Genomic DNA, 16,033 nt, shown 5'->3' with positions numbered 1-16,033 from the left:
AGAATGTGCCCCACTGATCATATCCTGGAGTTCTTTTAACAGCTTACATGGTTTTCTAATGTTCACACACTGGCCAGATAAGCAAGATCAACAAGGATCAGCTCGCCTTCCTTGTTGAATCACTCTCACCTGACTGGTTAGAATGGAGCCAAGAGCCTTAGATAGATGGTTCTGGGGGACAATTCACTATCCCAAGCAATGTTGTTGACCATCAAGCACCAGGGACGAAGAGCAGGATGGGGTTCAGGCCCTATTTGTAGACTTCCTGAAGGCAACTAACCGGGCACTTATGGAAGCAGGAGGCTGGTCTAGGTGGACAGGAAACCTGTGGTCCTCCAGATGTTGCTGGATTGAAACTTCCTTCCGCCCCAGGTGTCATGGGAAATAGACAAGGAGGATGGAAGCTGTAGGCCAATAACATCTGGAGGACATCAAGTTCCACCTCCTGGGTCCTGTGCTCCAGAAATTCTGCTTCTCTGGATCTATTTTTGTTCGTAAAACCACCACAGGGCATTCATGGGATCCATCACTGTCCCCAGAGGCTCAGGTGGCCTCTGTGACAAGGAGCTGCCTGGTTCATCGGCTAAAACTGGGCATAGATGCCTTGGCCACAGTACTCTGTGCTCTGATAACTTCCAGTCTGGGTCCTTGTGACATGCTCTGAAGATGACTCAGAAACTTCAGCTGCTTCTAAATGCAGCAGCCAGATTACTGGGCTGGGGATCCCCAAGAACAAAAATGGCCTTTGTATCAAGGCAGCTGCTTTTCTTACCAGATTGGTGGGGTATACCGTATTTTTCGCTCTATAACACGCACCCGACCATAACAGGCACATAGTTTTTAGAGGAGGAAAACAAGACAAAAAAATATTCTAAACGAAACAGTGGATGTATGATTTATGTGGTTCATGCTGTGGCCACAGACATGTGATCTCACGGTGAGTTTGGGGTAGCCCAATGCAAAAATCCTGAGGATCCATGTGGATCTGTGCTTTGTAACCACATTTTAAGTGGGGAGGGAAGGAAAAGCACTCAAGGGATAAGGAACACGCGTGGGGTGGGTGGAGAAGGATGCTGCTAATAATGCAGAAGAGGGGTATAAGGGGAGAAGCAAGCAGGCTCTGCTTCTCTCCCTCCTCCCCGGCAAACTTTGCTGCTATTTAGCGAGCTGAGTGGGGAGGAGAGAGGGACAGAGAGCCTGCTTGCTTTAAAGGAGCCAACCGGACAGGAGCTGCTTACACTTGCGTAAGCGGCTCCTCTCCTCTCCCGCTTTGCTCCTTTAAAGCAAGCAGGCTCTTTGTCCCTCTCTCCTCCCCACTCAGCGGCTCTTCTCCCGCTTCGCTGTTTCAAAGCGAGCCACGGAGGAGGGAAGGAAGGGGAACCATGGATCCTCTGCTCACGACTGCAGCAGATCCCCCCGCCATCTGTAGGCATTAGCTCCATAACATGCACAGACATTTCCCCTTACTTTCTAGGAGGAAAAAAGTGAGTGTTATGGTGCAAAAAGTATGGTAAATAATTAAAAAAATTATTTATTTAGTATTATTGTTATTTTTATTATTATTATTATTATTATTATTATTATTATTATTATTATTATTATTATTATTAACCTGCTTTATTGCTGGGGTCTGCAACCAAGCCCACAATACTTCTGAGGTATTCCTGTATATTTTTAGGACTTGCCCCTATTCTTGTGATTGTCATTTGCTTCAATGACAACGTGATTCTCATTTTTTTAATGTTGTGCAGGGCTCCATTCCCGCTTGCTGTGTGCACCAACAGGACCCTTCTGGTCTGCCCTACCCCCGTCCCATGTTGGCATCAAAAACGACACGTGTGTCAGCAGTTGCACACGGCTCTAACACGCACAAGTGGGGAGTTGCCTGCATTTCCAATTGTTGTGATCCACCTTTGGGACCTTATGGCGAAGGGATCTTCCTTTGGGAGGAAAGGCAGGATGGAAATTCAGTGAACTCAGTAAATAAATAAATACTTCAGTGACCAAGTACTTTCCATTGGCTGGTGTTTTTTTTAAAAAAACTGAACTGGAAAAACAATAAGGAAATTCAGTGGGACTGTTTTTGTGGCAAACTGTTTCTGGTTTTTGGAACAAGAACTCTGTATGGGCACTTGGAACTGGTCAGGGGAGCAAAACTGTTATGTTGATTGAGCTAAAAAAAACCACATAAAAGGATTCAGCTGGCCATGGAGGGACTGGGGGTGGGGGTGGTCCAAGCTGCTTTATGAAAGAAAACTCGATGGACAAAAAATATAAATAAATGAATACATAAATGGTAAGTGGCTGGAATTTGAGGTGACGGTGTCCTAAAGGGATCATGTTGTAGATTTACTTATGTGTAAGTAAAGGTAAAGGTACCCCTGCCCATACGGGCCAGTCTTGACAGACTCTAGGGTTGTGCGCCCATCACACTCAAGAGGCCGGGGGCCAGCGCTGTCCGGAGACACTTCCGGGTCACGTGGCCAGCGTGACAAGCTGCATCTGGCGAGCCAGAGCTGCACACGGAAACGCCGTTTACCTTCCCGCTAGTAAGCGGTCCCTATTTATCTACTTGCACCCGGGAGTGCTTTCGAACTGCTAGGTTGGCAGGCGCTGGGACCGAGCAATGGGAGTGCACCCTGTCACGGGGATTCGAACCGCCAACCTTTCGATCGGCAAGCCCTAGGCGCTGAGGCTTTTACCCACAGCGCCACCCGCGTCCCTTACTTATGTGTATATTCTACAATTAAAAGTACACCTGTGTTTGGTTTGGTTCCAGGTAGTTGGAAGGAAAGCACAGCTTTTTAACCTTTTGGAAGCCGCCCAGAGTGGCTGGGGAAACCCAGCCAGATGGGTGGGGTAGAAATAATAAATTATTATAATATTATTATTATATTATATTATATTATATTATTATTACTGTTAATATAACATAAGACGAAGGGGGAGATGATATGACATCTGAAGGCAGCCCTGTTCAGGGAAGTTTTTAATGTGTGATATTTTAGTGTATTTTTGGTCTTTGTTGGAAGCCGCCCAGAGTGGCTGGGGAAACCCAGCCGGGTGGGCGGGGTACAAATAATAAATTATTATTACTATTACTATTGCTATTACTATTACTATTACTATTATTACCAAGGCTTCTAGAAATGTGTACATGGTGTGGAGAAAGCAGATTTTTTTTCCTTGTCCCGTAATAAAGGTAAAGGTAAAGGGACTCCTGACCATTAGGTCCAGTTGTGACCGACTCTGGGGTTGCGGCGCTCATCTCGCTTTATTGGCCAAGGGAGCCGGCGTACAGCTTCCGGGTCATGTGGCCAGCATGACTAAGCCGCTTCTTGCACTTTGATGTGCTTTCGAACTGCTAGGTTGGCAGGAGCAGGGACCGAACAATGGGCGCTCACCCCGTCGCGGGGATTCAAACCACCAACCTTCTGATCGGCAAGTGCTAGGCTCTGTGGTTTAACCCACAGCGCCACCTGCGTCCCTAGCAAAAACCGAGGTACCACTGTATTATTATGAAGATGGATGCAGAATATATATATATATTCATAAGAATATACGGGCACAACAACAGCCCTGCTGGATTAGGCCAGTGGCCCCTTGAATCCAGCATCATGTTCTCACCCTGGTCAACCAACTCTCAGAGCATAAGGGCAGGAATCTCTCCTCCTCCAGTTTCCAATGAGTGGCATTCAGAAGCATTGCTTCCTCCAGTGCAGCTATCGATCACTGCCACTGAGAACCCTCTCCTCCATGAACTGTCTCATCCTCTTTCAAAGCCACCCAGCTTGGTGGCCATGACTGCCTCCTGTGACAGCGAGTTCCACCAAAACTTCCAACCCTGAGCTTTGTTGGACGTCCACATTTTCTAGCATCAGGAGAGAGGGAAGAAAACTTTCCTCCCTCCACTTCCTCCATCCAGCTAGAAAGCCACCGTAGATCCCTGATCCCCCACTTAGCTTAGCATGTCTTCGCTCTTACCTCTTCTAGTCCTCTCCTCTCTCTTTGTCCAGGCACAGCCTCTGCTTTCACTAGCAGCAGTGGGGAGAAAACACAACCGCAGGCAGGGAAAAGCCGGGGACTGGAAGTATCAGCAAAGCGCTGAGACAGCCGAGCGAAGCAAAGTTTCCTGTCTCCTTTGGTATTTTGCATAAGAGGTATACTGTTGCAATGCAGACGAATGCAAGACGCCCGCATTGCTTCCTGCCTAGCTAAATCTCGCTATGGGGTGGGGGGTTGGAGAGAGAAAAAGAGAAGCGCACTAATGTTGGTTACAGTCAACATCCAGTCATTTAAAAACCTCTCAGCATGTTTGTTATGGGCACACAAGCTATCGCCATATCTCGCCAAGTTAACAGCCACTTGCCCCGAGTGATTCGGGGGGTTGGAATCTGACGCAAAACTGTCTGAAAGTCAGACAACTGGACGGGAACATTTTGTGAATGAATGGGGGTAGAGGGTGGGGAGTCCTATACCTGTCAAATCCGCCCCAGAGCGCAATGGGTCGGCTGCAGTTTAGCCAAATCTAGCACCTGTTGATACAACTTAGAAGTGAACCGGCTAACGCAAGGTGCCTTTTTGTGACACGCGGTCAAGGTCGCTTGCAAACCAATTCTGAAACACTCAAGAACAGGTTTAGCTCCGAACAGAGCAACTTTGGCAAGGAGGTCTATCAGGGCAGGATGAGCAACTGAACTATCAACTGCTTAGAGCAGGTAACCGGACAGTAAACAGAAGCCAACCACACACTCCATCCTGTTTTGGGGTTTCCCCTCAAACATATTTTAGAAGAAGCAAAGCAAGTTGTTCTTGGGTACGCTTCAAGGTTACGTTGAAAAATATAAATATAAAACTGCAGAGTATTCTATGAGGAGCTGTGCTTGTCCTTGTTCAAACAATTAATTTAGTTTTTAAAACCCCATGAAGAACTATGTCCACATTAAACACAACCCAATTTTATTTTTATTTTTGAAAAAATGCCACCACAAAAGTCTTTGTGCCCGCCAAGGATTGCAGCCAACTGATTTTTGTTCAGAATAGACTCACTGGAATCAACGGACCCTTGTTACCAATGTTCATTCATTTCAATGGATCTGTTTTGAGGAAGGCCAGCAATGGATGCAGCCCCTCGTGTAGACCCATATACAGTGGTACCTCGGGTTAAGTACTTAATTCATTCCGGAGGTCCCTTCTTAACCTGAAACTGTTCTTAACCTGAAGCACCACTTTAGCTAATGGGGCCTCCTGCAGCTGCTGCGCCGCAGGAGCACGATTTCTGTTCTCATCCTGAAGCAAAGTTCTTAACCTGAGGTACTATTTATGGGTTAGTGGAGTCTGTAACCTGAAGTGTATGTAACCCGAGGTACCACTGTAGAAGCATTTCATAAAATAACTGCCATGGGGGGGGGGTTTCAGGCAGGCCCCAAAGTGAGGGGTCACGACACACTCTGAAAGACGTCAGCTCGCCTGCTCACTATCAATGGGTTGGAAACAAGGAAAGAAGATGAGGACTCAAAACAAACAAAGTCTTGCGGTGTGTCTCCTCGCCCCACAACAGAAGTCTCCTAGAGCAGTTTGGGTCTCAGGTGGGTGGGTACTTTGTGGTTGGGAGGGAAAGGAAAGCAGCTCCCCCCCCCCCGCCGCCGCTTTGTACTACAATACAATACGATATCTTTATTGTCATTGTCCCATACAGAACAATGAAATTGAAAAATATACAGAAGACATTCAAAACCCCTTAAAAACTCAGAAACCCCATTTTAAAATACAATATACTCCTATAGAGACTCCTTATACAGTGGTACCTCAGGTTAAGTACTTAATTCGTTCCGGAGGTCAGTACTTAACCTGAAACTGTTCTTAACCTTAAAAGCACCGCTTTAGCTAAAGGAGCCTCCCGCTCCCACCAGAGCACAATTTCTGTTCTCATCCTGAAGCAAAGTTCTTAACCCGAGGTACTATTTCTGGGTTAGCAGAGTCTGTAATCTGAAGCGTATGTAACCTGAAGTGTATGTAACCCGAGGTACCACTGTACTGCGTTTAAAACCAAAATTGCATTTGGATAGAAACTTGTATCTCAGGCGGCTAGTCCTAGTCTTTATAACCCTGTACCTTCTTCCAGAAGGCAGAAGCTGAAAGAGATCATTTCCGGGGTGCGCACTATCCTGCGCTATCTCTGCAGCTTTCTTATGGCACCTGGAAGCATAGATTTGATCCAAGGTGGGAAGAGTGCACCCAATTATTCTCTCCGCAGTCTTTACAACCCTGGACAGCATTGTTTTTTCCCTGGCCGTGCAGCTCCCAAACCACACACACAGACCGTAAGTTAATACACTCTCCACAGTACAATGGTAAAATGCCATCAACAAGTCCTTTGAGAGATTGTTTTTCCGGAGGATTCGCTACTACTGAAGTTCTTCTTGTTGGGGAAACCCAGCCAGATGGGCGGGGTACAAATAATAAATTATTATTATTATTATTATAAAGGGCTGAGTTCCAGGGCTGTCAGCTGGCCCAAACCCAAGTGCTTTGTTCTTAGCTACTGTAGCGCAGTGGTTAGAGCAAACTGACACTTGAGAACAAAGCATTCCCTGCTCCAGGCACTGACAGAGAATGGAGCGCTCTTCAACTGTCATAGGTTTGGGAGGCATCTAGAAACAATGACAAAAAGAAGAATACTGTGCCACCTTAAAGGGAAACCCAATTCGAAGAGCAATTCGGAGAGGCCAAATTTAAGAGGCAGACTTTATCCAAGGGTTTATAAGCCTCCAAGCCAAGATGGGAGAACTGGGGTGTCGGGTCTTAGTGGACAACATGGATATAATAATAATAATAATAATAATAATAATAATAATAATAATACCTTTATTGTCAATGTACAACCTGTGCACAATGAAATTAATCGAGCTTCTCCCCCCCCCCCACAAACACTCAATCTCATTGAACTCTGTGTGCACAACACACCAACCCTGAAAGTCAGTTGCACTAGATTATTTTCTGTTCAGCAGCCTAACAGCCCACAGATAGAAACTGTTTTTTAGCCTCTGGTTTGCCAGAAGTGGCTTAGTCATGCGGGCCACATGACCCGGAAGCGAGATGAGCGCTGCAACCCCAGAGTCGGCCACAACTGGACCTAATGGTCAGGGGTCCCTTTACCTTACGACTGATTATTCTTCTGTATCTCCTGCCCGAGGGTAGAAGATTAAAGAGGTGCTGGCCGGGGTGTGAATTGTCCCTGAGAATTTTTCTCGCTGTCCTAAGGCAGTGTTTCCCAACCTTGGGCCTCCAGCTGTTTTTGAACTACAATTCCCATCATCCCTGACCACTGGTCTTGCTAGCTAGGGATGATGGGAGTTGTAGTCCAAAAACAGCTGGAGGCCCAAGGTTGGGAAACACTGTCCTAAGGCAACGATCCCTTGCGATGTCATCTAGAGGGCTCAGGGGACAGCCCATGATATGTACTGTATTCACCACCCTCTGTAAAGACTTTCTGTCCGTGGCTGTCAAGCCAACGTACCACACTGTGATACAATACGAGAGGACACTTTCTATTGTGGACCGGTAAAAGGAGGTCATCAACTGTTGTTTAAAATTGTTCTTTCGCAAGACCCTGAAGAAATGGAGTCTCTGTTGGGCCTTCCTAACCACCTGAGTTATATTGTTTTTCCAAGGGAGGTCTTCACTTCTCAGGAATTTAAAAGAAGAGACTCTCTCCACACAACGCCCCCCCCCCCCGATACAATGAGCATCACAGAAACCTGGTGGAACAGAGAGAACCAGTGGGGCATAGGTATCTCCGGCTATAAGCTCTGTAGCAGTGTTTCCCAAACTTGGCTTTTTCTGGACTACAACTCCCATCATCCCTAGCTAGCAGGGTCAGGGATGATGGGAATTGTAGTCCAAAAGCAGCTGGAGAGCCAAGTTTGGGAAACACTGCTCTATAGGAAGGATAGAAGGGCATGCCAGGTGCGGCTATCGCTCTGTACGTTGGAAAGGGCACTGAGCCCAGAAAGCTAGAAATCCCAAAAGGGACAGTAAAAGGTAAAGGGACCCCTGACCATTAGGTCCAGTTGTGGCTGACTCTGGGGTTGTGGTGCTCATCTTGCTTTATTGGCTGAGGGAGCCGGCGTACAGCTTCCGGGTCATGTGGCCAGCATGACTAAGCCCCTTCTGGCGAACCAGAGCAGCACACGGAAACGCCGTTTACCTTCCCGCCAGAGTGGTACCTATTTATCTGCTTGCACTTTTTGGTGTACTTTCAAACTGCTAGGTTGGCAGACGCAGGGACCGAGCAACAGGAGCTCACCCCGATGCGGGGATTCGAACCCCCAACCTTCTGATTGGCAAGTCCTAGGCTCTGTGGTTTAACCCACAGCGCCACCCGCCTCCCAAAAGGGACAGACTCCTCTGCAAAATCATGGCGGGTGCTGATACTGGACCCAAAGCGTAACTTGGCACTGGGGGCTTGCTGTCAATCCCAGGAAGAAGAAGAAGAGTTTGGATTTGATATCCCACTTTATCACTACCCCAAGGAGTCTCAAAGTGGCTAACATTCTCCTTTCCCTTCCTCCCCCACAACACTCTGTGAGGTGAGTGGGGCTGAGAGACTTCAGAGAAGTGTGACTAGCCCAAGGTCACCCAGCAGCTGCATGTGGAGGAGCGGGGAATCAAACCCGATTCACCAGATCACGAGTCCACCGCTCTTAACCACTACACCACACTGGCTCTCGTTGACAGCCCTTTATTCCTCTACTCTACTCTATTCCGAACTTAAAAATGGAAAGCGTAATGCCGGTGGTCAACAAAAGAGGTTTAAAGACTCTCTCAAGGCAAATCTAAGAAAATGTAGGATAAACACCAACAACTGGGAAACATTGGCCTGCGAGCGCTCCAGTTGGAGAACAGCCTTGACCAAAGGTGTCATGGGCTTTGAAGACACTCGAACTCAGGACGCAAGGGAAAAACGTGCTAAGAGGAAGGCACGCTTGGCAAATCCACACCGTGATCAACTCCCGCCCGGAAACCAATGTCCCCACTGTGGAAGGATGTGTGGATCCAGAATTGGCCTCCACAGTCACTTACGGACTCACTTTTAAAACCATGTTTATGGAAGACAATCTTACTTGGCTACGAGGGATCGCCAAAGAAGAAGAAGAAGATTTGAAGGGCTTTCCATTCCATGTTAGATGGGGGGGGGGATAAAGACACCCCCCTCCAAGAAGAGAGAAGGCACCTTGAACCAGCTCATTCACAGTTAGCCTCTGCACAGCCAGCTTAGGGGACACACAGGTCACCGAGTCAAGACTTCCCCCATGGCACAAATGCAATTCACTTTAAACGGCAGGCCTCATTTCTATATTTGCATCAAAACATTTAAGTTTGCACAGGCACTCTGCATTCTGTTGGGAGTGGTGATGCAGAGGCTCCTCACAGGGTCTCTGCCATGGGAGCATATTCACCCAGTGCTTTTCCAGCTGCACTGGCTCCCGGTGGAGTACAGGGTCAGATTTAAGGGGCTGGTTTTGACCTTTAAAGCCCTATGCAGCCTAGGACCCTCGTACCTACGGGACCGCCTCTCCTGGTATGCCCCACGGAGAGCCTCAAGGTCCATAAATAGCAACACCCTAGAGGTCCAAGGCCCTAAGGAAGTTAGATTAGCCTCAACCAGAGCCAGGGCCTTTTCAACACTGGCTCCGGCCTGGTGGAATGCTTTGTCTCATGAGACCAGGGCCCTGCAGGATCTGATCTCTTTCCGCAGGACCTGTAAGACAGAGTTGTTCTGCCTGGCCTTTGGCTTAGAATCAGTTTGATTCCCTCCCCCTCTTTTTCCTTTCTCCTCCTATGAAGAGATTGCACCCTAATGTTTTAATGTTGTTTCTTAATAAACATTAATTGCATTTTAATCAACTTGTTCTTATTATTGGTTGTTAGCCGCCCTGAGCCTGGTCTTGGCTGGGGAGGGCGGGGTATAAATTATTATTATTATTATTATTATTATTATTATTATTATTATTATTATTAGGCCAGCTTTCCTGTTCCGTCCCATTTTTTTGTTACAGACACCCTGGCAGGCAGGTTTTGAACCCTTTGCTCAGAAGAGCTACACAGTCCTGGCCCTATTAATACCTCCCTCCACCCATCTCTCATTAAAGCCCAAAGGAAGAATTTTGCCTGGTTAAAGATTCTCCACTCAAATGTCCTGAGTTTGCAGAAAAGGAACACTCAGAATGCAAATTCCAGGGGTCATCACACAGCCATTTCTTCAGACACTTTCTGATAAAATGTGCCTTTCTCAGCGACTAGCCTTGTGAGATAGCATTTGATTTCATTTAAGTGAAATGCTATCTCAAAGGGCTAGTAGCACTGGGAAAGTTCTTTGTTCTTTTTTTACTGCCATTGTACAAAGGATACGATGAGCTACTCAACACAACTCCAGGCGCTGCCCCAATTAGCACTTCACCAGAGTACAGGTAACTCACAACTTACACACATTCAGGTTTACGCGCTTGGCAATTTTATTTTTTAAGGGGGAAGGCATCTAGGAAAAAGGTATTTGGCCATCCCAGTTCTGTGCACAGATGGCAACTGATAGGTCGTTGAATCTTACTTTGGTGCTGATGGCAGGAGTGTGTCCTCTACTGCAACTAAAGGCAGCAAAGCAGTTTGGAGGATGGACGGCGGGCCACACAGCACCCACAGCTCTGTCCTCCATTTCCTCTCCCGTCCCGCCAAATCTGCTGCCTGAGGCAGCTGCCTCACCCTACCTAACAGCAGGGCCGGTCCCTATATTGATCTTATCTGTATTGACACATAATGGAAAGCTTTACAGATAACAAACCATTTCAAAATGGTTAAAAAAGATTTGGGACACCATTTTATTGGAGAAACTGAATGACTTTTCAAGGTTACTTTAGAAGTCAAGACAATACTTTTTATAGTTTAATGTAATAATAATTACATAGCTAAGCTGCATCCATACTTTCCCCTCTGTATTGTGGGTTACTAGCGGATTTTATATGACATTATCCACACAACTGTCTTACTATTGTCTTATGATTCATGAACTACAGTTACAATGTTATTTCCATGAAATATGTGATAATTTATTTATAAACTTAGTAGAAAGACTCGTTTAAAAAGTTACGAGGAGGGCAAAAAACCGGTTTGATCCTCTGACTTGTCACTTCCATGTAATTTGCTACATAGTGATTTATTTATGTTTGACTCACACCCCTATTTACCAGTGAGCCGAATAACAAGACCAAGCACACCTCAGTCTGAATGTCACAACCCAGGACATGAGTTACCGTCATGATGACAGGTACCACACCTTAACCGTGACCTCTAACATCAACTGCACTAAATTTAAAACGGAACAAAATTGCATCACACAGAGATGTCACAACCGTCACCTTAAGCATCCAGCTGTGTTTACCTCCAAACACAGGGAGACTGTCATTAACATTGAAGGGCCCTTGAAAGGTTTCTTCCTCACTTAGCGAAGGAGGTAAGCAACATGCCGTGTTTAGCCGCGATTGCAGCTGGAATCTAACAGCACCTGGAGAGACACAAGTTCCCCAGCCCTATTTAAGGCTGAAATCACACACACACACACACACACACACACACACACACACACACACAATGGGGAATTTGTGGTCCTCCAGGTGCTGTTAGACTCCAACTCCCATCAGCTCCAGACAATAATGATGGGAGCTGGGATCTACCATCATACAAAATGGTCACACACTCCCCGCCCCTTTGGGTAAGCGTTGAGCTGCAAATCTCTTGCCAGCATGGCAGCAACAATGGCTTTGGGCTGCATTTTAACTGACCAAAAAATGAGAGAGAGAGAAGGCCTGATTGTGCTGTCTGAACTTCTCTTCTACGGCTTTTAAAGTTCCAAAAGAAAAATATTTTTCAGCAAATTAAGAAGGCATTTAGGGACGCAGGTGGCGCTGTGGGTTAAACCACAGAGCCTAGAACTTGCCGATCAGAAGGTCGGCGGTTCGAATCCCCGCGACGGGGTGAGCTCCCGTTGCTCGGTCCTTGCTCCTGCCAACCTAGCAGTTTGAAAGCACGTCAAAGTGCAAGTAGATAAATAGGTACCGCTCTGGCGGGAAGGTAAATGGCGTTTCCGTGCGCTGCTCTGGTTCGCCAGAAGCGGCTTAGTCATGCTGGCCACATGACCTGGAAGCTGTACGCCTGCTTCCTCAGCCAATAAAGCGAGATGAGCGCCGCAACCCCAGGGTTGGTTACGACTGGACCTAATGGTCAGGGGTCCCTTTACCTTTAAGAAGGCATTTATAAATTATTTTGTGTATTAAATATTGATAAGCAAACACCGCGTAGTTACGAATTACCTAGCAATTAATTTTGTAGCTGGGTGGGGAGGAGAGTAGGAGGATGACACCAAACCAAGTCAAGTCACTGGGAGCAGCCCTATGCATGGCCAAGGTGTCCAGAGGGGTCTTCCTATGTAAGCCCCATTGAACAGAACAGGAGCAGACACGCCTTCCAACTGGGGTTTTGCATGCTGGAGTTTCCTGCCAGTGGATCAGATCTGTGCCTTTCCCACTGTGCCACCCTTAATGGCAAGTGGACACAGCCCAAGGTGGCTTCCTCCCCTTTTGCTACCTTACTGGTCACTTTGGGCAAACAAGTTAGAAGACCGTAAATGCCTGGCTGGAAATCAGAATGTTGGCTCTGCTTTCCTCTGAACGTCCCGGCAGGACCACCAGCAAGGTCTGAAACACCTTGGGCTCCCTTGTTTGCTCCCATTTGATTTCTGCTGTGCCTTCCAGGTCCTTCTCAGGCTCTCCATTTCCCCCACCTCATTTATACCCTGCCCGTCCTGCTAAAGGAGCCCAGAAGAGCCGTTGAAAGTGCGCAATGTGAAACATGCTCTACATCTGAGCCTCAAAACACACACACACACACACAAACCAACACAAACCTCACAGGAACAGAGAGTGGCCCCATGAATTTAACTTTCTGGAAGGCTGCAGAGGTTACACTGTGCTCATGACAACATGCTGACTGTTTTCCCATCCTGGGCCCAGATCAGACAGCAGCACCTTTGCTCAACGCCCCGTGCAATAAATATTTCAGAGGAGCCCTGCAGGATCAGATGAAATTGGGGGGTGGGGGGTGGGAATCTAGTCCTGATAAGAGTCTTTGCTGGATTGTCCCCAAGGGCCATAATGAGGGGGCTTCGTGGCTTTGCTTTATTGTGCTGCCAACTGCTTTTCTTGTAAGGTTATATTGCTTTGGCTGTTTTTATTGTTCTCTTTTGCATTTGTTGTTAGTCGCCTTGGACCTAGCTTTGAGGAAGAGCAGGCAAGAAGTCAGGCGGGGGAGGGGGAGATTCTCCAGGCTGCACTGCCTTGTGGGAAACTTTCTGGGGGCCGCATGCCAGTGGGGGGGGGGGCAGAGGCAAAAGATTCTGCAGGGCAATGGATGTGAGTCTCACCTTTCTATTTTCCAACCAGGCAAAGGTCAAATGACCAAGGCAAGCAAACAAGAGGTATTGTCATAGTTCAGGGCTCTTAAGGGAAAGTGAGGGAGACTGTCCCGAGGGCCAGATAGAGAGGCCGAGGGGGCCACATTCACCCCCTGAGCCTCTCCCTCCCCGCTGTTGTCAGCAATGGTTGCTATCATTAAATATCAGCATCTAGACTCCTGTTCTCACAGTGGCCAACCCTGGGAAGCCTGCAGATAGAAGACAAATACAGCAGTCCCTGCCCCACTTTGCCCTCCAGCAAGTGATATCCAGAGGTGTCATGCCACCCTCAGTAGCTTGGAGCCATCATGGCTAGTGATCTCTGGTTACCTTATCCCGAGAGCTCTTTTAACACAGGCTGCTGACCTGGACAGTTGGACAGGAGTGGAGAATCGGTTGCCCTGCACATGGGTTCTCTCCAGCTCACATCAGGACGATACGATACAATACGATAATCTTTATTGTCATTGTCCCATACAGAACAACGAAATTGAAAAATCTACATAAGACATTTAAAAACCAACAAGCCTGCTATCCCAGCTATCCCAATATGGTTAGCCCCCTAAAAACTCTGTTACCCCATTTTTAAATGCAATCATAGCTGACAACCTTTCCTTTTTTTGCGGGAAATTCCCTTATTTCAGCGCCGTTTCCCGCTGCTTCCTGCTGCTATCCTGGATTGTTAGATATCCCGTAGACTGTCTCCAGGACAGGTGAGGCTGCTGATCCCTCATTTTCAAATCTGAAAGTTGACAGCTATGAATGCAATATACTCCCATAGAGACTCCTTATACTGCATTTAAAACCAAAATCGCATTTGGGTAGAAACTGTTTCTCAGGCGGCTAGTCTTTATAACCATGTACCTTCTTCCAGAAGGCAGAAGCTGAAAGAGATCACTATCCTGCGCTATCTCTGCAGCTTTCTTATGGCACCTGGAAGCATAGATTTGATCTAAGGTGGGAAGAGCGCACCCAATTATTCTCTCCGCAGTCTTTACAACCCTGGACAGCATTGTTTTTCCCCTGACCGTGCAGCTCCCAAACCACACAAACAGACCATAAGTTAATACACTCTCCACAGGACTTTGCTACCTGAGTCTTGTTGCAAAGCCAGAGTCTGGAAGGGGCGAACTGGGTCTCTTGCCTAGGACCAATGAGCCAACACAAAGAAGTCCAGGATTCCTGTGTTGCAGGGGTTGGACTGGATGATATTGCGGGTCACTTCCAACTCTAGGATTCACACATTCACACTCCAGGCTTCCTCATGGCACCGCACCACTCCTGAACCCTACACCACACCTAGAAAATGCTGGTGCTATGGGTAGATGCAATTTTAATACACTTAAAAAAGAGAGAGGAAGTTAGACTGCCAAGGATCAAACAAGGTAGGAAGGCAAAATAGTCAAGAGCCGATTCCACATTTGAACTCCTCATGTATCAGGTGAGGTTTGCGCAGGCTGGGGGGAAAGGGTTTTAAAACATGTTCTGCAGGTGGTTAGACTAACTAGATGACTCTTTGGGTTCCTTCCAGCTCTACAGTTCTATGATTCTATATATAAAAGGACACATCCACACACACAATTTGGGTAACTGGAGGCCCAGCCGCCTTGCTCCCTTAAGGCCCAGGCAACCCATTTCCCACTCCTAATTTTGAGGGAACATAGTCAAACCCTTTTAGTAAAACCACTCTAGACCACCCAAAGCTCCTCAAGGGAAGGGTGAGATGTGTGAGTTATTATTTTAAAATATTGTTTTCATGAACCCTGGGTTTGGCTCGGACCCACCCATTCCCCTTTAAGACCATCCGTTTATCTGTCTCGTTTTTCCTCCTTGCTGTTGCTCCTTTGACCCAACAACCCCTCGCCTCCTGACTCCACCAAATCCCAGGACCCCACAAGACCAGAAAATTACCCTCCAGCGGCCCCCCAAAAACCCGAAGGCGAGGCCTCTGGGACCTAACACAAAGAACGGGGAGGGACCATCCCTGCACCCCTTCGCCCCCACCCAAGGCAGCTCCTCGAGGGGGGAATCGAGGGAAAGAAATTCTTCCATGCAGAGTTGGGGACCAGGGGGGCTGCGCTCGCTTCCTCCCTGGGATGCCCGGAGCCTCAGGTTCATGTTTCCAGCTTGCCACCCCAAGAGGCGGGGCAGGGCTGCTCGGGAGCCCCCCTGCCCTGCCCGCTGGCTCCCCGCTCCCCCCCAAAACCATCCCCAGTACCGTGTCTGGCTGCAGCAGGGAAGCAGACCCAGAACCGCCAGCCTACCCAAGACCGGACGCTGCACAGCTGCTGATGGCGAGGCTGCTGCCGCCGCCTCTTTCTCCGCCTTCCTGCTATTCATTGGTGCATAAAGTGGGATTTATTTTCATAATGAAAAGAGAGAACGAGGAGGGAGGAGCGCAGATGCAGCCCAAGTCCCGGCGACCCGGATTGCGGCGGCTTGGAGGAGGACCATCGGGAGGCAATAAATAAATAAACTGTAGATAAAACTCTAAAGCGACTCCCGCCCGCCCCAGAATCTCTCCTATTC

General features: G+C 47.7%; 1 protein-coding gene and 1 long non-coding RNA gene across 4 annotated transcripts in view; one reads left to right on the top strand and one right to left on the bottom strand.

Moving 5' to 3' along the window:
- The window catches only part of HVCN1 (hydrogen voltage gated channel 1), a 27,300-nt gene extending 11,267 nt beyond the window's left edge, over positions 1–16,033 (bottom strand). Inside the window, exon 1 of one of the 3 annotated variants that reach the window (XM_028741286.2) lies at positions 15,769–16,033. The gene's annotated coding sequence lies outside the window, so the exon portion shown is untranslated. Of the gene's footprint in view, positions 1–3,984; positions 4,420–15,722 lie in introns of those variants that run through there. The other 2 variants (XM_028741285.2, XM_028741287.2) reach the window with 2 other exon arrangements.
- Positions 7,120–7,732, top strand: LOC144328371 (uncharacterized). Its single transcript, XR_013393556.1, has 2 exons — positions 7,120–7,263; positions 7,408–7,732. It is a non-coding gene; the product is annotated as an uncharacterized LOC144328371 (long non-coding RNA).

This window comes from Podarcis muralis, chromosome 7 (assembly GCF_964188315.1).
Source record: "Podarcis muralis chromosome 7, rPodMur119.hap1.1, whole genome shotgun sequence".
NCBI classification, from domain to species: domain Eukaryota; kingdom Metazoa; phylum Chordata; class Lepidosauria; order Squamata; family Lacertidae; genus Podarcis; species Podarcis muralis.
Note: the sequence above shows the minus strand (reverse complement) of the source record. Positions and strands in the feature narration are given on the sequence as shown.